The 22,776-nt window shown below is 42.3% G+C and overlaps 1 pseudogene; it reads left to right on the forward strand.

Annotated features, from left to right (window-relative positions):
* The window catches only part of LOC146937347 (uncharacterized), an 86,491-nt pseudogene extending 67,294 nt beyond the window's left edge, over window positions 1-19,197 (forward strand).
* Window positions 19,198-22,776: the final 3,579 nt, after the last annotated feature.

A 22,776-nucleotide genomic window follows, 5' to 3' on the forward strand; every position in this document is an offset into this window, starting at 1 on the left:
TGGATGTTTTGATAATCACCTTTTGTATCCAAACTTAATGCTTTCTTATCATTTAATAGATTGAGAAATCGTCGATTAAATGATAAGAACGACTCTTGGATCGTTCAATAGTTTGAGACATCGACAATTGAATGATACAATTGATCTTACAATATTGTTTGGACACGAATGATGTTGTCGAGGGATATGTGATAATATCAAAGACAAGCTAGAATCCGTATATGATCATTAGGTTATGTTTGATGCTTGATCGAGGAACTCTAATCCTAACAAGTTTCATGCCTTAGATATCATCAAAATGGCGTCGTTGCCGGGGACTGGTATTTAGATATCATAGATAGTATGACTATTTTATCGTTTTAAGACAATTTTGCACATATTCATTTTTGTATATACATCATTCATTCATTATCCTTGGTGTTGCTTATCTTGTGGTCAGATTCTTGAAATCCTTTTATGCAAGGTACAGTTCCACCAGAGAAACTGAGATACGATCATGAGATTAAGAAGACGACTCACAAAAACAATAGTAAGAAAAAGAAAGAACAAGAACTAGCTAAACAAAAGCAACAAGAAGGAACCTCAACTTTCACACCTTCACTAACAACCATACTCAAAGAAGAAGAAATGGCTGGAAACAATCAAAATCAAAGTGTGATGCCCTGCTGAACGAGTCCAAGACGGCTGGCTTATCTTGGAAAGGACAAGGAGAAACAAGTAGAGCTTAAGTCCAAAACTATACAACTTGTTTCAAATCATCCTTTTGTCGGGTTTGATCATGAAGATCCTTATCAACATCTATCGGTGTTTTATGCCCTAGCGAACAGTCTTGGTGCATCTAAAGCTGATGAAGAAGCTGGGTTCGTAAGGTTGTTCCAACACTTACTCATCGGCAAAGCTCGGGAGTGGTATCTTAATCAACCACCATCCATTATGAATGATTGGAATGCATTGGAGAAAGCATTCCAAGAAAGATTCTTTCCGGATCATAAACACATGGACACTAAAACTGCAATTGCAATGTTCGCTCAAGGTTCAGATGAGTCTTTATTGAGAAAATGTCCAAAGCATGGGTTTGACGATACAACTCAAATCCATATGTTCCGTGGAGGATTACTACTAGAGCCAAAGCTTATCTTAGATGCAGCTGCACATGGTTCATTGATGGAATTGAGTCTTCAAGACGCTGTAGACATCATCAACAAAATGTCACTCAATGACCGAGCAGCCAAACACAACCGAAGTAGTACACACCGAAAGTCCAGAATTCTTGAGTTAGGGTCAAGCGATGCAAATCTTGCACAAACCAAAATCTTAACTCAACAGCTTGAAGAAATGAAGACTCAAATGAAGGAGATGCCTAAACTCATTAAAGAACAATTGCAAAACAAAGGCATCAACAAGTACACTTTTATGAGATGTGTTCTGGTGATCATCCAACGGGTTATTATTCGCCGCAACTTGAAGAAGAAGTCAATTATGTGGGCAATCAACAAAGACCGGGACAATTTCAAGGTCAATATCCGGGCAATTCAAATCAACAACGGTATTCGAACAACAACAACTTTCAAAGAGGAAACAACTTCGGACAACCGTGGAGGCTTACTGCCGGACCTTCAAATCAACAGCCATACAACAACAACTTTCAACAATATCCACCACAACAAGATCGAACACAAAAGCTGGAGGACACCTTCAATCAATTCATGCAGCTTACAATGGCCAACCAACAAAACAATACCGCGTCCATAAAGAATCTTGAGACGCAAATGGGGCAACAAGCTCAACACTTGAGCCAAATCTCTCAAATATTGTCCAATCAACAAGGAGGGACCTTCATGGAAAATACACAAAACAATCCCAACAATGGCAAGAATGAACAATGCAAATCCATTTCAACAAGAAGTGGCAAGGTAATCGGACAAGGGATTGGTGATAACTTGGAGGTAGAAAGGCAAGTTGTTGAGAATGAAGAGGAGGTTAATAAAGAAGAGAGTGAGAAGGAAGCGGAGGATGTATATAGTGATGATGAAAATGTAAATAATAGGAGTTTAGTCGAAAAAGAAAAAGAACAAAAAAATGAAAAAGAAGAAAAAATAAAAAAGATGAAGCATTAGTTGAAAAGGATGTGAAGAAGAACAAGAAGAAAGAAGTCGGGAAGAATGTTCCGGCTCACAAGCTTCCATATACTAAAGTTCAATCAAAGAAGGAATTGGAGAAGCATTTCAAGAGGTTCCTTGATATTTTCAAGAAGTTAGAGATCAACATTCCATTTGCCAAAGCTCTTGATCAAATGTTGACTTATGCCAAGTTTATGAAGGAGATCTTGTCCAAGAAGCGCGATACAATGATGATGAAACAATTCAACTCGACGCAAATTATAGTGCAATCATCCAAAGAAGGTTACCAAGGAAAGAAAGAGATCTCGAAAGAGTTACACTATCGGTGGCAATTGGTACCGTCAATGTCGGTAAAGCTTTAATTGATCTAGGTTCAAGTATTAATCTTATACCATATTCGGTTGTTAAGCGTGTTGGTGGCCTAGATATGAAGTTAACAAGAATGACTTTACAACTTGCCGAAACTTGCCGACAAGTCTGTATCCCGACCAATGGGAATAGCCAAGGATCTCTTCGTTAAAGTAGATAAATTTGTATTTCCCGTGTGTTATACCCTAATTTTGGACCTAAAAATACTTGCTCAAAATGTCTTTCTATCTTTGATATGTGTCTATTACTCTTGAAAGATTACCAATTTGCTGTTGTTTTACACTGATATTTTACTCTGCTTCATCTCCCAATTTAGCTTTAAAAATCTTTTCAACTGTGTATTTGTCTATGTTCCCTTTGCATTTCAAGCCATCCAAATTTTTTTTTTGCATTTCAAGTCATTTGAAATGGTCTCTGATCAATTGCATATTTCTCTGCATCTTATTTCAATGTTATTTGCAAAATTCGTGAAAAAGGGTATTTTAGTCATTTCCTGCATTCAAATTCATTCTAGTCCTTGAAAATTGTTTCTGAGTTTTTTCAATCTGTTTGTATAAATCCTTGTTTCAATTCTATGTTAAAATCCATTCCAAAGATTGTATCTGAGTCATTTTGGGCCAATTAGTCCTTAAGGGCATTTTAGTCATTTCAAGTGTTAAAACTCTGTTTAATCTCTAAAAATTGTCTCTGAGTCTTTTCAATTGGTCTGAATAAACTCTTGCTTCTATTCCATGTTAAAATCCATTTCAAAGCTTGCATCTGAGTCATTTTGAGTCATTTTAGTCCCTAGGGGTATTTTGGTCATTTAACACAAAAATTTGACAAAGAGAGGTTACTTTGAAGTACCTCATTTATGTAATTGGTTCATTTTAGTCCATTTTGTGTTTTTTATTGGTTTCACTTTACGTTTTTTCCAATTTACCAATTTTATTCCAATTTTATTATTATTTGCATTTCAGTCCTTCAAGATTTTAAAAATTACACTTTAGTCCTTCTTTTCATTTTATTTTTCTTTAAAAGTCTTTTTCAATTTAAATTTTGGTCCTTTAGTATTAAAAATTGCATATTAGTCCAGTTTGTCAAAATTGCAGTTTGGTCCCTGTACTTTCGAAAATTGCAGGAAGGTCCTTAAGCCAAGTTTAGTCCAAAGCAAGTCCAGAATACGTGGCAAGCACTCATTGGCTTACAAGTACACATGTCAGCTATAAATACGACTGTACTTGCAAAAGAGTACGGTAAGGAATACTAGGATTCTAGGGTTTTTTACTGATGATTAGATGCCTTGAGAATGCTCTCAAGAGTGGTATTTATAGCCTGCTGCGGGCTTGGGCTTCGGTTGCTTGGTCCCCAAGCAACAGGGGTATTTGTGTATTTTGGGGCTATTGGCGGTTTCTAGAGGGTTCTAGAAGTTCTGTGAGGCGGCACCCTTAAGGGAGCGCGCCAGGGCTTAGGAACCCCTTTGGAGGGCGCCAAGGCCTTTCTGGAGGGCTTAGGGCCTTTCTGGAGGGTCTCAATGCCTTTAGGAAGATTATGACGGTCCACAGCCCCCCAAGCACAAGTCTTGGGACAAGGCGAAGTGATGAGGACATGCGGGAAGTCTGTCTGGGGTTCATTTGAGTCCCTTTGGAATATGATGATGGTTCACAGCCCCCCAAGCACAAGTCTTGGGACAAGGCGAAGTGCTTGTCTTCACGAAATCTTACCACGCAGCTGGTTATTTGAAAAGATTTTTTTTTCTAGGCTGTTCCTGAGGTTCTGGAGGACCTAAGGGTGGGTATGCGTTCTGGACTCGGAGCATTGTATTGAGAATGTCGTGAAATGCCTTAATAGACCCTGAGGGTGTTCGTGCTGCGTGATGGCGGATCCTATAGCCCCCCAAGCATGAGCCTTGGGTCAAGGCGAGATGGTTTGTGACGTACGGTAGTCCCATCCGTGCTTTGCTCAAGGGATGCCGCCTAAAGGCGGTTTCGTGCGCGCGATTTCGTTTTGGGCGACCTCATCAGGCCGCCTTTCGTGTGGTCACGAACTTCTCGTATTCCACTGCTCGTCGATGGGCGCCACGTGTCTCAATCTTGGCTTGGCACGCAGTAACCGGCGCAGAGGAGTTTGGCGGCTAGAGCTCGCCCGCCAATATGACTACCGCAAATGCCCTCGTGTACTTCCAAAAGGACCAAGTGTGTCTCGTCCTCCCCTAAGCATCATAGCAAAGGAGTTGTGCAGCCTCTTTTGTAGAGTTTTCCAGAAACCAAAAGGAATTTGGATGCTCGCCTTCTGACTGTCTTTTCTTCTTCGAGACGCACAACTCCTTTGCTACGATGCTTAGGGGAGGACGAGACGCACTTGGTCCTTTTGGAAGTACACGAGGGCATTTGAGGTAGTCATATTGGCGGGCGAGCTCTAGCTGCCAAATTCCTCCGCGCCGGTTACTACTGGCCCACCATGCTCCAGGATAGCTCGAATCTCGTAAAGAAATGTGATAAATGCCAAAGGTTTTCAGATAGGAAGCATGTCCCAGCTCAAGAGTTGACCTCCGTATACTCACCATGGCCATTTCACAAATGAGCGGTCGACATTGTTGGGCCTTTTCCCCTCGCCCCAAGGCAGCTGAAATTTCTCATAGTAGGGGTAGACTACTTCACCAAATGGATCGAGGCAGAAGCGGTCGCTAAGATAACTGCAGAAAGAGTAAAGAAGTTCTATTGGAAGAAGATCATCTGTCGTTTCGGCCTACCCAAGTGCATAGTATCCGATAATGGAACCCAGTTCGCAAGCTCAACAGTGTTAGACTTCTACAAGCACCTAGGGATACAGACAAAATTCGTCTCTGTAATTCACCCGCAAGCCAACGGGCAAGCTGAATCAGCCAACAAAGTTATTCTTAACGGGATCAAGAAGAAACTAGAGGCCGCCAAAAGTTTATGGGCAGAACAACTCCATGAGGTAAGAATAGTTTTTAAAAGTACTTCAATAATTCCTACATTAAATTTACTCTCGCTCCAACATTCCTTTTTGAAATTATTTTCCACGTTTACTGTCTCTACTCGCCTGAACATAAACGATGCTTCGATCAAAATAAGTACAGGTACTATGGTCCTACCACACTACCCCTCATTCTACAACCATGGAAACACCGTTCACTATGGTCTACGGCATGGACGCCATGATACCCGTCGAAATAGACACCCCCACTTGGAGGCGAGATACGTTTTCAGAAGAAGGTATCTTTATCTCATTCTGCCAGGCGACTAACATTTTTTACGTGCAGGAAAATATTGATATTATAGAACATAAATTTACGTGTTATTTCTTTAAAAAAGCTAATGAAGTAGGTCTGGCGGTAAGCTTGGACGTTATTGATGAAGTCATAGAGCAAGCAGACATCAGGGAATTCGCAGCCAAGCAAAGAGCAGCTCGACGATACAACTCCAGGGTGACGCCCAGGGAAATGAAAGAGGGCGACCTGGTCCTCAAGCAAGTCGTTGCCCCAACCAGGATAGGCAAACTCTTTCCAAACTGGGAAGGACCTTGCAGAGTTCGGGAGAAATGCGCTCACGGGGCGTATAAGTTGGAAGAACTGAACGGAAATATCGTACCTCGCACTTGGAACGTAACCAATCTGCGTCACTATTATAGCTAAATTCTTTTTTCGCATTTTAATTTTATTATGTACCAAAAAAGGATGATGTAAGATCACCACTGCAACTGTTATCTTTTTACTTTATCAATAATACAGGGTGAGGGTGGCACTCTTTTCCCCTGCAAGGGCAGGGGTTTTTAACGAGGCGCCCTTTCCTTTTTTCATGTATATGACTCTCTCCGCATTTTTTCTTCTATCATGCAAACAAAACTAGCCCACAAAAAGAACGAAGATAAAAGATCCACGAGCCCCACAGCGCCAAACTTGATAAAGGCTCTGGCTGGGTCGACATAACAACTCACCTAACCTTCCCTCAGAGTGGGAAGTGTAAATTAAAAAGTCTTCCCTCAGAGTGGGAAGCAAAAGTCTTCCCTCAGAGTGGGAAGCGCCTTCCCTCAGAGTGGGAAGTGTAAATTCAAAAGTCTTCCCTCAGAGTGGGAAGCAAAAGTCTTCCCTCAGAGTGGGAAGCGCCTTACCTCAGAGTGGGAAGTGTTAATTAAAAAGTCTTCCCTCAAAGTGGGAAGCAAAAGTCTTCCCTCAGAGTGGGAAGCGGCTTCCCTCAGAGTGGGAAGTATAAATTAAAAAGTCTTCCCTCAGAGTGGGAAGCAAAAGTCTTCCCTCAGAGTGGGAAGCGCCTTCCCTCAGAGTGGGAAGTGTAAATTCAAAAGTCTTCCCTCAGAGTGGGAAGCAAAAGTCTTCCCTCAGAGTGGGAAGCGCCTTACCTCAGAGTGGGAAGTGTTAATTAAAAAGTCTTCCCTCAGAGTGGGAAGCAAAAGTCTTCCCTCAGAGTGGGAAGCGCCTTCCCTCAGAGTGGGAAGTGTAAATTCAAAAGCCTTCCCTCAGAGTGGGAAGCAAAAGTCTTCCCTCAGAGTGGGAATCGCCTTCCCTCAGAGTGGGAAGTGTTAATTAAAAAGTCTTCCCTCAGAGTGGGAAGCAAAAGTCTTCCCTCAGAGTGGGAAGCGCCTTCCCTCAGAGTGGGAAGTGTAAATTCAAAAGGTCTTCCCTCAGAGTGGGAAGCGTAAATTAAAAAACCTCCCCTCAGAATGGGAAGTGTAAATTAATAATTGGACAGTCCGCCGTCAGGGTTTATTTCAAAAAGAAAAAAGTGCTACAAAATGTCGTATAAGTCTCAAAAGAATTACGCCAAGGCGTTTCGACATGGTCGCCGAAATTATTATATCACCATCCTACGACGCCAAAAGCTACCGGTCGATTGATAAAGACATAATCGCTCTCATGGATCTAATCCCCCGGGACTACGAATCCCTGAAACACCAAACCTTCAAAGGGTGCTGGCGGAATCGAATCTACAATAACTCACTTCACACCAACAAAGAGCAAAAAAGACTTTACGGTATTACGTAGTCGCCGCAACAACGCTCAATTTTAAAGAAAAAACTTCCACGAGGCACCAACATATGGGGTAAAATCCAAGCAACGTACAAAATAATAAAATTACTGGGCATTTGCAAAAAATAAAGCTACAAAAGAAGGTAATATCGCATTAAGTTAAAAGTCAAAGACTTGAATTGCCACGAAAATAAACATTGTTTGCAAGGCGCTTCATGAAGCCGCCAACATTAAATTACACAAACGCAAAAAGAACAGAAAAGAATCTATTCATCATCCACCAGCTCGCCATCCACAATAACCTTGAAAGGGTCGAGCTCGTCTACTTTGGCCTCCGGGTTGAAAAACAGAACCTGCTCCTTAGCACGCCTAAAGCCATTTTCAAAGTATATCGCCAAAGAGCGTCTTCCTTCGTCTACCGCCAACTCTGACTTCTCCAGCGCGGCTTTCATCTCGCCCTTCTCTGTCTCCGCCGCCTCTTTAGCCTGCATCATCTCTTCCAGGGCGGATTCAACAGCTGCTTTGTCTTTCAACGCCTCCTTGAGGCGACTCTCTAGTCCAGAGGACTTGTGTTTCCATTTCTCGACATCTTCCGCAGCATCATTGTACCTTTTCTCCACCAAGTCATGCTTAACTTCCAAGCAGTGGCTCAACAACATAGTTCTCAAAGCTGCAGTATTAATGTCCGCCACCAGATCACTGCTGGACACGTAGCCATCAGTGTTCTTACTTTGCTCCAACTCAGCCAAGTATTTCTTCATCTCCGTGCCAATAAGGGGCAACATTTCGTCTGCGCAAAGTAGAAAAAGCTCAGGTGAGTGAACCAGACAAAATGACAAAACAGAACAAATATGAAACTTTTAAAGGACACTCACGCAAATAGGCTGCCATGCGGACAACGTCGCCCTCTCTATTTAACAAGTCGTGGATATTTGTCAGTGGAACCTTCTCCAAGAACTGAGCTAGCTCATACTCATAGGGCGACATTACATCCAAGTCATACCCTTTCACCGCCAGAGGGGCACTGGTCCACCGAAGAGGAAACTTTGGCTCGCCATTCACTAGAACTGAGGACGTTGAACACCCAGGCGCCCCCTGCACTCTAACGAAAGTATCCCGCCACTCCTTCTTAAAGTTACACGCGTAAGGGGGAAAAGCCTTTTCCCAGAATGACCTGAGATAGTTATCCAGGTCCCCTTGTAAACATCTTTGGTGCCATAAAAATGGAGAAAGACGGCGACAGAGGGCTCAAGACCCAGTGACTTGCACAGAATTTCGAAAACACGAATGAACGCCCAACTATTAGGACGAATCTGCGTAGGCGCTACATTCAGGAACTTTAATACGTCCATCTCAAAAGGCGTGAAAGGAATTTTCATGCCAAATTCCTCTAGAACGGCGGTATAGACAAAGTAGGACTCATCCCATTCATCCGCCATCTCCTGGTCGCACACGCGTTCGCCCGGGTCACAAGACAACAACACTACTTCCTCCTCCCGTCCGGTGGCCGAGATATCGAACTTACTTCGAAATGAGTCCATAACAGCAACGTCAACGTAAAGGGAATCCTCTAACAACACTTCTTTCGCAAACAGAGACATCCCTATCAACCTAGAAGGTAACTTCTTCCCCACCACTCCACGCGAAGTTCCCTGAAATGGACGAATTTCCCAGCACTCGTCCTCCTTAGTTGCCCCTGAAGTGGCAGACAGAAACACACAGTCACTATCACTGCCCGAATTTGTACGTGACTCACTCGAAAGGTCACTAAACAATTCTTCCCCAAATAACCCATCGTAATAAGCATCTCAATTGATAATCCCATCAGCACCAGTAGCATGCCTCAGACACGCTTTCCTCAAACTTTCTTTTTCAATCGGATCACTGGGTTGGATCAATCTCCCCTCACCGTCGCAATCTCTAATTAAAACCATCTCCTAAACGACGAATTCACTCAAACATAAAAACACGAAAGAAACAGAAATGATGAAAGGATAAATAGTAAGTAAGTACCTGCGAAGGGAAGGAAGAACCGATCCTCGAAGCTAAGAGGGACGAAAGTGGCCAAATCAAAACGAAGAGAGAACCAGGAGAAAAGACTGCAAGGAGCGTTGGAAAAATGAAGTAAAGAAAAACCTAGAAATACGCTTTAAAAGGAAAGCAAAAGTCGCCTAGGAAAGCGCGACGGGCACAGTCTGCCAAGCCAAGATTGAGACACGTGGCGCCCATCGACGAGCAGTGGAATACGAGAAGTTCGTGACCACACGAAAGGTAGCCTGATGAGGTCACCCAAAACGAAATCGTACGCACGAAACCGCCTTTAGGCGACATCCCTTGAGCAAAGCACGGATGGGACTACCGTACGTCACAAACCATCTCGCCTTGACCCAAGGCTCATGCTTGGGGGGCTATAGGATCCGCCATCACGCAGCACGAACACCCTCAGGGTCTATTAAGGAATTTCACGTCATTCACAGTACAATGCTCCGAGTCCAGAACGCATACCCACCCTTGGGTCCTCCAGAACCTCAGGAACCGCCTAGAAAAAAAAATCTTTTCAAATAACCAGCTGCGTGGTAAGATTTCGTGAAGACAAGCACTTGGCCTTGTCCCAAGACTTGTGCTTGGGGGGCTGTGAACCATCATCATATTCCAAAGGGACTCAAATGACCCCCAGACAGACTTCCCGCATGTCCTCATCACTTCGCCTTGTCCCAAGACTTGTGCTTGGGGGGCTGTGGACCGTCATAATCTTCCTAAAGGCATGGAGACCCTCCAGAAACGCCCTAAGCCCTCCAGAAAGGCCTTGGCGCCCTCCAAAGGGGTTCCTAAGCCCTGGCGCGCTCCCTTAAGGGTGCCGCCTCACAGAACTTCTAGAACCCTCTAGAAACCGCCCAATAGCCCCAAAATACACAAATACCCCTGTTGCTTGGGGACCAAGCAACCGAAGCACAAGCCCATAGCAGGCTATAAATACCACTCTTGAGAGCATTCTCAAGGCATCTAATCATCAGTAAAAAACCCTAGAGTCCTAGTATTCCTTACCGTACTCTTTTGCAAGTACAACGACGCATCATCAATGTTCAGTGCCAACAGAACCATTCATTCAGTGCCAACTCAACAAACACGAATCCCATTTCTCTCTCTTCTCCACAGAATCAAACCCTAACCGTTTCAGAAAATTCTCAAGAACACGATGAAGTTCATGAAGAACTTCATCCCCAAATCCTAAACCCTAACTGTCCAGAATCAAAATCCACACCAATTCATCACAAATCCTTATCAATTTCATCACACAAAACTCAATTCAACAATTATTGCACCAAATTAGTTCGAATTTAACAATAATTCTCAGAGATTATCTGAGGAATCTTCATCATCGAATTTTTACCTTCGCAATTCTAGCGTAGCTCCATCACCAACGGTGACGAATCCAGCGCGATCACGAAGGATTTAGAAAGAAAAGAAGAAGAAGGATTGAATTCGAAGTGAACCAGAGAAGAAGAGGGACGTGTTCACCTACTTGTTTTCAGTTCGAAACAACAACGAAGCATTCACCAGAAGATCAGGGAAGAGATTCAAGAAGCTTCTTTCGTTTTCTTCTTCAAAATCTCCAAATCAAATCACAGGTAAACACGTAAAACTTCTCAGTTTTTCTTTAAACACATCAACGAAGTTAGATCGAAGTAGATCGGCGTTTTCTGGAAAAGATAAGTGAAAAAGATTAAAAACCGAAAAGTTCTTGAAAAAGCCGTAAGTTTAAACCCCGATCTACTCCGTTTTAGTCACAATTTCACAAAACTAGTTCCAGATCCATAAAGAGGAGACTCAGACGAACACAACGATGTAAAATTTTTTCAGAAAACATTCAGGTGTGGTGGCGCCGCCGGCGAACCACCACACCTCCGCCGTTGTGTTCATCGGAGAAGACGAAGAGAGAAGTTGCAGAGCATCTCTCTCTAAAACATTGTAGTGAGAGAAAGGGGAGAAGAAAGTGAGCTGGACCGGTCACCTTGTGTTTATATAAACACATGAACCGGTCTGGTTCAGTTTGGTTCGTTCCTTTCTTGATCCACATCGTTAGATCTTTGGTTTGCCACTTGTATGATCCAGATGTTTTGTTTCCATGTGCCTGAACCATCTTATAGTGTGCTGCGCGTTCTTGACTGTTAGATCTAGGGTTTTGGATGATCTGGATCAATCCAACGCCTCTGAGGCTCGTGGATGATCCAGATCCATCCATATGCTTGGGCCTGGGCTTCTGTTATACTGAACTTCGTATTCTTGTGATTTGTTTGCTATTTTGACACTATCTTTTGATAATTGCACCCCTACGTGTTCAAAAATTTTAATAAAAAAATTCTTATGTGTTTTTAATGTGTTTCTTGATAGTTTTGTGAATGTTTTACATGTTAAAAAAATTGATAAAAAAGTATATGATATCTCTTGTGATTTGTTGGTTTTTTTGTTAAATTTTTGTAAATTCTTGCTATGTTTTCCTATGAGGTTTTGTCAAATTGATATTGATATTTGATGTGCAATTTTGTGATATGTTTGCCTATGATTTGTGTCCCTTTTTTTACTGTTTGTAAAAGCAATTTGTTAATTTCTTGTGTTGCAAGTTATGTGGATATTGTTTGTGAGAGTAAAGTGCCAAATATGTCTAAAATATATCATGATTCTTGACTTGAATGTGTTCTTATAATTCTCATATTATTGATTGTGATAAAACCTTTGAAAATTGTCATGATATGGGAATTATAGGTCATATACTTGTCTTGATATTATGATAAATTTTAGGTATATTTTGCTAAGAGTTTTGTCACCTCTTGTGTTAAGTTTTTGCTACTTTGTTTAAAATTTCTATTCTATTATGCCATGTTATGTTACTAACCCTCTCATCCATAGTTCATTCATAGCATTCTCATCCCATCCCTCTAGATTTAATTTTCTTGCAATTTACATTTCTTGCAAAGAATTAGGATGTAAAGACCTAGGAATTTTGTAATTTTCTTTATGTTTTTAATTTCTTGCAAGACCATAGCATGTAAACTAGGGCATATGTAAAGGACAATGGACTCTAATGATGTACACCGACACAAGCACCGACACATGCACACACATCACATGGTTACTTTAGATGAATGTTTAGGGAATGTATGCTTAGGAATCACGATACTTAGAAAAATTCTCTTTTCCAAAAAATATGAACAACTTCACTCAAATAATTTTCTAAATAAACCTTGGGATCAAAATCCCATTGATTTTCCCTTCATTTTCTTAAACAAAAACCTTAATGAATTTTAATCATACTTAGACTTTTTTTTTTTTTGCAAAATAACTAATTCCACCTCACATTTCCCAAATCTCATGCCCTTGAGGCCTCTCTCTCTTATTCTTCAAAATTCCATTTTCAAAATTAAAATCAACCAACAAAAACAAAAACATTTTTTTGGAAGAGAACTACGGTGGATTTGATCCCTTAAAAGGGTACGTAGGCAAGGAACCAATATTCCTTCAATTCAAATAAAATAAAAATCCAAACACTTTCTTCTCCCTCCAATTCTTGACTTAGTAAACTCTTAGGTGTAAATATCATTTTTCAAATAGCATTTAAAAATAAAGCGCGCGCGTAGAAAGTAAAGACGGTTCCTATAGGATACTATAGTCGTTATGGGTGCCTAACACCTTCCCGTAACGAAAACAACTCCCGGACCTCGATTCTCAAGGGTTTTTCTTATTTTTTCCCTTCCCAAGAAAAAATGAGATATCAAAGGTTAAAAAGGTTCAAACTTAATCAATGTTTGACACCCGAAAAACCAAGATAAAACAGCTGGCGACTTCACTGGGGAGATTCGAGAGTTACGCCTAGTCTTTATTTCCACGCTTGCGCTTTTGTTTTTACTTGCTTCTTTTTGCTTCCTTATGTGAATAAATGTTTAAATTCTTGCTAACGTGTGGGGGTGAGAATATCAAAATTCCTACACCCGGGCTGAGTGAACTTAGGATTTAGGGGGGATATAATCGACAATTCATTCCGAGGGTTGCCTCGTGTATTGGATTATGCGATCAATCCCACATAGCTGAGGCATTTTGGGGGTGATGTTGTCGGCGCGTGTTGTCGCGTTTAGGCACTTTACTTCTAATTGTTCTATGTCGCTATGAACTGTAGATAACCGAACCCATCCATGGCCATTTTCTAGGATGTAGTGCGGAGGCTGAACCGAGTGTTGTCTCGAGTTTTAGTCGTCACGCGATACTACACTCAAGTTAGACCTTCTTATGGATAATCATGGAGCGAGTGTTTGTCTCGTGACACCATGATGTGCGTGAGAGAGGTTGCGACTTGGGAACTTTTTAGAACCCGGTTACCATTATCCAAAGCTTTAGATTCACCAGACACCGAGTCCACCCATGACTCCTTGACTTTGAATCTCAACCCACCATGTTTTCTCCGTACTTGAACATGATCATGCATACATGCATACATGCATAAACTTTTTCCCATGCATTTATCGAAGGGCTTAGACAAATTAAATTTGTAAACATTGTAGGAATGGGGAAGACTAAGTCTTACAAGTTCAAGGAGGTGGATTTGGCTTGTTTGAGAGATTTGGCACTCAAGATCAAGGATCCGACTGGTTTCCGACATCGTTACGGGGCCTTACTTACTCTTCTCCGGACTAATGTGGATGAGAAGCTCATGCACACTCTAGTGCAATTCTATGATTGGGACTATCAATGCTTCACTTTTCCCGACTTTCAGTTGGTACCCACACTCGAGGCTTATTCTTGCTTGATGGATCTATCTATTGGTAAGGGGGTACCTTTCGCGGGACTTGAGAATCCTCCTACTCCTTTGGTTATTGCCCGTGATCTCTATCTCAAAACTACCGATGTTTCCAAGAATCTTGTCGCTAAGGCTCACATCCGAGGATTCACTTTGGAGTACTTACTTGAGAAAGCCAACCTCAAAACTACTTGTCATGACACTCTTGAGGCTATTCTTGCACTACTCATCTATGGGCTTATTCTCTTTCCGAATCTTGATGGCTTCGTGGACATGAATGCTATTATGATCTTCCACTCCAAGAATCCGGTTCCTACTTTGCTAGCTGACACATACCATGCCATTCACGATCGATCCGGCAAGGGTCGTGGATACATTCTTTGCTGTGTACTTCTCCTCTATAGGTGGTTTATTTCGCCCTTCCGAAGTCTTTCCATGATAATCCAGAGAATTAGACCATTTCACAGAGGATCATGGCTCTCACCCCCTAATGAAGTGGTTTGGATCACTCCTGCTGCTAGAGTCAAAGAAATCATCTTCGGTGGTGGGAAATTTCTTAATGTACCTCTTCTTGGTACCCGGGGTGGAATCAACTATAACCCGGAGCTCGCCTTGCGACAATTTGGTTTCCTGATGAAAGAGAAGCCTATCTATCTTGCTACATCTCTTTACTTCTTCTATTACTCTAATGCTCCCACAGGAATAAGAGAAGATTTCATAGAGGCTTGGTCTAAGCTTCGGAAGAAAGAGGTGAAGCATATGGGTGTGAGGTCCGGTGTTGCCCATGAGGCCTATACTCAGTGGGTGATAAGCCAGGCCGAGAAGATTGGCATGCCTTACCCCGCTATGAGATATGTGTCTGCATCTATTCCAACCATGCCTTTGCCTCTACTTCCACCTACTCAGGAGATGTATCAGGAGCATCTAGCTATGGAAACCCGAGAGAAGAATCAGTGGAAGACTAGATAATATGAGGCTGAGAATTTAATCATGACTTTGGATGGAAAAGATGAACAGAAGACTCATGAGGTTTTGATATTGAAGAAAGAGTTGGCTAAAGCTAAAAGAGAAATTGAAGAAAAGGATAAGTTGCTTATGAGAGATTCATAGAGGGCTAGGGGTGCCCGTAACTTCTATGCCCGATACTGCAGTTATGAGTCTGAGACTGAGTTCGAGGATGATACTTCCACTTCCTATGCTTGAGGATTTCTGTTTCCTGTTGTTATTTCCAATTGTTATTGTTGTTTTACATTTCAAAGTCTATCCCTTGGTTTAGTATTTCAAAGGGAGTTGTCTTGTAAGACCTTGTGATGTTTAAAATGTTTCAGTTTGTTTAAGTAATGTTTACAAATTTCTAATTTGTCTAAAACCCTTCGATAACACAAAAAGAGTCTTTTTGCATATGCATTTACACATCTCATGCATCATATGCATTCATTGGTCACAAAAGACTTCCCTCGTGCTCATTGCCTCCTGGTTCTTCTGCCGCAGTCTGAAAAGTGGCTCGTGCTCGTAAGGTTTACCAACCAGATAGAGTTCATCAAACAAGATTATACAAGAGAAGAAACATGGCTAACTTTGAAGAAGAAAATGCTCAGCTCCGTGCCGAATTGGCTGCTATGAAAGAAGACTTGGCTAAGGCTCATGACGCTATGTCTACTATGATGGCTGCACAAGAACAACCAGCCACATCTGTTCTAGCTTCTACTGAATGATTCTGTCTATCCCACTGTCTACTGTGGTTTCTGATGCTCGGTTTATTATGCCCAATGGACGCCCTTATGGACTCTCAGCTTTCCATGCTCCTAATACTGCGGCTGGTATTTTTGGTATTGGCAATCAAGGACAGATTCCTGTGACAACTTTTGCATCTACCTCTATGCCTCAAGTGACTACTGTTGTTACCGATCCTATTGCACAGACTGTGCAACAGGTAATCGATGTTGATACTCCGCGTGGACAAGACCCTATAATGGAGGCTATGAGAAAACAGTTAAGAGAGCTAGCCGGAGAGCTCCGTGAGGTCAAAGCTAGCCGTGGGAACGGTGTTTCTGCTAAGGCTCGTGATCTATGCCTGGTATCCCGATTTGAGGTTCCTAAGAAGTTTAAAGTGCCAGATTTTGACAAATACAATGGATCTTCTTGTCCACATAGCCATGTCATTCGGTACGTCCAAAAGATGGCTAACTACGCAGATAATGATGCGCTGATGATCCACTGCTTCAAGGATAGCTTGATGGAAGATGCGGCAGACTGGTACACTGGTTTGAGCAAAGACAATATCCATACTTTTGAGGAACTCACTGCTGCTTTTGAAAATCATTATGAGTTTAACACCCGCTTGAAGCCGAATAGGGATTCTCTTAAGTCTTTGTCTCAGAAGTCAGATGAAACCTTCCGTGAATATGCCCAGAGATGGAGAGGGGCAGCTGCCCGTGTTTCTCCTCGGCTTGATGAGGAAGAACTGACACAGACATTCCTGAAAACTTTGAAGAAGGAATACGTTGAAAGAATGATAGTCTCTGCCCCAAATAATTTCTCCGACATGGTTACTATGGGAACTCGCCTAGAGGAGGCTGTCAGAGAAGGTATCATTGTTCTTGAAAAAGGTGAGTCCTGAACTAGCGCGCCAAAGAAGTACGGTAATGGCCACCATAAGAAGAAAGAATCCGAATTAGGGATGGTATCTGGTAACCAGTCTACAGCTGCTACTCAGTTACCCCTCTGCCCTACCAATATATGCAGTACTCTCAACATCCTTTCTTCCCACCATTCTACCAGCAATATCCTTTGCCACCGGGTCAACCACCAGTGCCCGTTAATGCCATTGCTCAGCAGGTACAACAGCAGCCTCCTGCTCAACAGCAACAGCAGCAACAACAGGGTCCTCGGCCCAAGACTTATTTTCCACCAATACCAATGCGGTATGCTGATCTGTTCCCAACTCTACTCGCTAAAGGCCACTGCATCACCAGACCAGGCAAGCCTCCGCCTACGCCATTGCCTCCCAAGTTCCGACAGGATCTCACATGTGAATTCCATCAGGGCGCTCAAGGCCACGATGTGGAAGGTTGCTATGCTCTGAAGTACATTGTAAAGGATCTGATAGACAGAGGACGGTTGACTTTTGAAAATAGTGTTCCTCATGTTCTTGACAATCCACTTCCAAACCATGCTGCCGTTAACATGATCGAGGCTTTCGAAGGAGTTCTTGTTCCTCGAGAAGCTCTCACTTTAGATGTCCGTAATGTTGCTACTCCTTTGGTGCCACTACATGTCAAACTTTGCCAAGCTTCTTTGTTTGATCACGATCATGCTTCTTGTTCAGAATGTCTTCAAAATCCTATGGGTTGTTGTGTGGTGCAAGGTGATATACAAAGCCTAATGGATAGCAAACATTTGATTGTCAGTGATGTTTGTGTGATTGTGCCAGTGTTTCATGATTCTCTTGCTACGGGTGTGCCGCAGGCAAAGAATGTTGAACCCTTAGTAATCAGGTTACCTGGCCCGGTGTCTTAGGCCTCTACTAAGGCAATCCCTTACAAGTATGATGCAACTATGATTGAGAATGGGGTGGAAGTGCCTCTGGCATCCCCAGCTAAGGTTGATAACGTTGCTGGAGAAATTACAACTCTGAGGAGCGAAAAGGTCCGTCCACCCTTGTTCCAAAAGAAGGTGGTTACACATGTTGCCACAATAACTCCACCAGTTGCTCCTCCTATTGACAAGAACACCGGCCCATCAGGCCAGTCTATTGAAGAGTCTAATCTGGACGAAATTCTGAGGCTTATTAAAAAGAGCGATTATAAGATTGTAGACCAGCTGCTGTAAACTTCGTCAAAAATATCCATCTTGTCTCTGCTCCTGAGCTCATAAGCTCACAGGAAAGTGTTAATGAAGGTACTGGAACAGGCCTATGTTGATCATGAAGTCTCCGTGGATCAGTTCAATGGAATAGTGGGTAACATCACTGCTTGTAATAACTTGGGGTTTGGTGACGATGAGCTCCCCGAAGCAGGGAAATACAACAATTTAGCTCTGCATATCTCCGTGCACTGTAAGTCTGACATGATATCCAATGTGTTGGTGGACACTGGATCATCCTTAAATGTAATGCCTGAGTCTACATTGAGACAGTTGAGTCATCATCGAATTTCTCTAAGGGGAAGCAGTTATTTGGTTAAGGCTTTTGACGGATCTCGTAAGGATGTTCTTGGAGAGGTAGATTTGCCAATTACCATTGGTCCTGAGACATTCCAGATCACTTTCCAGGTCATGGACATCAATGCTTCTTACAGTTGTCTCCTCGAAAGACCGTGGATTCACGACGCTGGGGCAGTAACTTCTACTCTGCATCAAAAGCTCAAGTTTGTGAGGAATGGTAAGCTTGTCACTGTACATGGTGAAGAAGCGTATTTGGTTAGCCAAGTGTCATCTTTCTCTTGTGTTGAAGCAGGGTCCGCTGAAGGGACGTCATTTCAAGGCTTGACTGTTGAAGGTGCAGAGCCCCGGAGAGCTAGTGCTAGTATGGCTTCATTGAAAGACGCCCAGAAAGCTGTTCAAGAAGGGCAAGCTGCTGGCTGGGGCAAAGTGATACAGATTTTGGAAAACAAGCGTAAAGAGGGCCTTGGGTTCTCCCCGACCTCAGGCGTTTCAACAGGAACTTTCTATAGTGTTGGGTTTATTAATGCTATTGCTGAAGATGCTGCTGAAAGTAGTTATGTGCCTACGTTTGTTGTACCAGGAGGCACCGTGAGAAATTGGGAGGCCATTGATGTTCCTTTAGTCATGCATGCTTCCATGTAATGTGTCTTGTTGCTCATGCTTTTCTTTGTTTTCAAAATAACAATCCTTTCGCTCTGCCCAAGGCGAAAGTGATATTCTTGTAAGGGCATGTTTGTTTCGGCATTGCCGTTATCAATAAAAGTTGTCGTCTTTTCCGCGACTCTTTGTTTTTGTACTTTTTAGTGCCTTTTTCTTGGAAATAATGGTACTGCCAGAAAAAACCAAAACATCTGTATTTTCTTATTAATTTCAAAAATCTGCATGAAAAACATTTTTTCTAAAATCATTCCAATCATATTATGCAGATTGAACCATAATAAACCCGTTGAACACAGTGACCCTATGGTTCCTCCAAATTTTGAATTCCCTGTATATGAAGCTGAAGATGAGGAAGATGATGAAGAGATACCGTATGAGATTACTCGACTGCTTGAGCAAGAAAGAAGAGCCATTCAGCCTCACCAGGAAGAGATTGAGCTTATCAACCTGGGTACTGAAGAGAACAAGCGTGAGATCAAAATTGGTGCTGCACTTGAGCCAGAAGTGAAAAGGAAGATTACTCAGCTTCTCCATGATTATCCAGACGTCTTTGCATGGTCCTATGAAGATATGCCGGGTCTAGATCCCAAGATTGTGGAACATCGGATACCGACAAGATCTGAATATCCTCCTGTCAAACAAAAATTGAGAAGGTCTCGTCCAGACATGGCTCTTAAGATCAAGGCTGAGGTGCAAAAGCAAATTGATGCAGGCTTCCTCATGACAGCTGAATATCCCGAGTGGATTGTTAACATTGTACCAGTACCAAATAAAGATGGGAAAGTTCGAATGTGTGTTGATTACAGAGATTTGAATAAAGCTAGTCCGAAAGATAACTTCCCATTGCCTCATATTGATGTGCTCGTTGACAGTAGTGCTCATTCTAAAGTGTTCTCTTTTATGGATGGTTTCTCTGGCTATAACCAGATACGGATGTCACCAGAAGATAGAGAAAAGACGTCCTTCATCACTTCGTGGGGAATGTTCTATTATAAAGTGATGTCGTTCGGTTTAATAAATGCGGGTGCAACCTATCAAAGGGGTATGAGTACTCTGTTTCATGATATGATTCACAAAGAAATTGAAGTATATGTTGATCACATGATTGTGAAATCAAGTGATGAAGAGCAGCATGTTGTGTATTTGAAAAAGATGTTTGAAAGATTGAGAAAGTACAAGCTGCGGTTGAATCCCAACAAGTGCACATTTGGTGTAAGATCTGGAAAGTTGCTAGCCTTCATCGTCAGTCAAAGAGGCATTGAAGTTGATCCTGATAAAGTCCGAGCCATCAGAAAGATGCCGGCCCCTCAAACTGAAAAGCAAGTCAGAGGTTTCCTCGGACACCTGAATTATATTTCAAGATTTATATCTCACATGACCACTACTTGTGGACCAATTTTCAAATTGCTCAGAAAGAATCAGCCTGTTGTATGGAACGATGAGTGCCAGGAAGCTTTCGATAGCATTAAAGAATACTTGTTGGAGCCACCTATCCTTGTCCCGCCAGTGGAAGGAAGGCCTTTGATTATGTACCTGTCAGTGTTAGATGATTCCGTGGGTTGTGTTCTCGGTCAACAAGACGAGACTGGAAAGAAAGAACATGCTATCTATTATCTGAGCAAGAAGTTCACCGACTGTGAGACTCGGTATACAATGCTTGAAAAGACTTGTTGTGCTTTAGCTTGGGCTGCCAAACGCCTGCGTCATTATATGGTGAATCATACAACTTGGTTGATATCCCGAATGGATCCAATCAAGTACATCTTTGAAAAGCCTGCTGTTACTGGAAAGATTGCACGTTGGCAAATGTTGTTGTCTAAATATGATATTGTGTACAAAGCTCAAAAAGCAATCAAAGAAAGTATCCTTGATGAGCATCTTGCTTGTCAACCTCTTGATGATTACCAACCAATTAAGTTTGATTTCCCTGATGAAGAGATTATGTATCTGAAAGCCAAAGACTGTGAAGAGCCACCAATCAATGAAGGGCCGGATCCCAATAGCAAATGGGGGTTGGTATTTGATGGTGCTGTCAATGCTTATGGTAAAGGGATTGGGGCCATTATTGTAACTCCACAAGGGCACCACATTCCTTTCACTGCACGAATAACTTTCGAATGCACGAACAACGTGGCTGAATATGAAGCATGTATCTTGGGCATTGAAGAAGCCATTGATATGAGGATTAAGCACCTTGACATCTATGGTGATTCCGCACTTGGTATTTATTAGATAAAAGGTGAATGGGAGACTCACCATGAGAATTTGATCCCTTACCATGACTATGCAAGACGTCTGTTGACATACTTTACCAAGGTTGAGTTGCACTATATCCCTCGGGATGAAAACCAAATGGCTGATGCCCTTGCTACTCTGTCTTCCATGTTTCGTGTGAACCACTGGAATGATGTGCCCATAATCAAGGTACAACGTCTTGATAGACCCGTTCATGTGTTTACTATTGAAAGCATGCCAGATCAGGCTGATGGAGATGTGAATGATAGAAAACCTTGGTATTATAATATCAAACAGTTCTTGCAGAATCATGAATATCCACCTGGTGCCTCCAATAGGGATAAGAAGACTTTGAGGGGATGGGCTAGTAGATTCCTTCTGGAAGGAGAAATCCTATACAAGAGGAACTATGACATGATCTTATTGAGATGCGTTGATGAACAAGAAGCTGAGAAATTAATGCACGATGTACATGACGGCACTTTTGGGACCCATGCTACAGGTCACACTATGTCGAGAAAACTGTTAAGAGCCGGCTATTACTGGATAACTATGGAGCGTGACTGCTACAGACATTCCAAGAGATGCCACAAATGTCAAATCTATGCTGACAAGATTCATGCGCCTCCACATGCCCTCAATGTTATATCTTCCCCGTGGCCTTTCTCTATGTGGGGCATTGATATGATCGGAAGAATTGAACCAAAAGCTTCTAATGGACATCGTTTCATTCTGGTTGCAATTGACTACTTCACCAAGTGGGTTGAAGCTGCTTCCTATGCAAATGTGACCAAGCAAGTGGTAGTGAAGTTTATCAAGAATAACATCATCTGTCGATATGGTGTTCCTAACAAAATCATTACTGACAATGGTTCCAATCTGAACAATAGCATGATGCAAGCTTTATGTGAAGAATTCAAGATTGAACATCACAACTCTTCTCCTTATAGACCTCAGATGAATGGTGCAGTTGAGGCCGCTAACAAGAATATCAAGAAGATTGTTCAGAAGATGGTCACTACTTACAAAGACTGGCATGAGATGCTAGCTTTTGTCGTGCATGGTTACCGTACTACGGTGCGCAGTTCAACCGGGGCAACGCCTTTTTCTCTGTTATATGGCATGGAAGCAGTTCTCCCTCTAGAAGTGGAGATTCCATCTCTTCGAGTGATCATGGAAGCAAAATTAACCGAGGCTGAATGGTGTCAAAGTTGGTATGATCAGTTGAATTTGATTGAAGAGAAATGCATGGATGCTATGGCTCATGGACAGTTGTATCAAGTGCGAATGAAGAATGCCTTTGACAAGAAAGTCCGACCTCGAGAATTCAAGGAAGGCGAACTTGTATTGAAAAGAAGGATAAGCCAGCAACCCGACCCAAGGGGCAAGTGGACACCTAACTATGAGGGTCCTTATGTTGTCAAGAAGGCTTTCTCCGATGGTGCTTTGAT

The sequence above is a fragment of the Medicago sativa genome, chromosome 3 (genome assembly GCF_051527215.1).
Source record: "Medicago sativa cultivar Bolivia chromosome 3, Bolivia_mono, whole genome shotgun sequence".
Taxonomy (NCBI): Eukaryota; Viridiplantae; Streptophyta; class Magnoliopsida; order Fabales; family Fabaceae; genus Medicago; species Medicago sativa.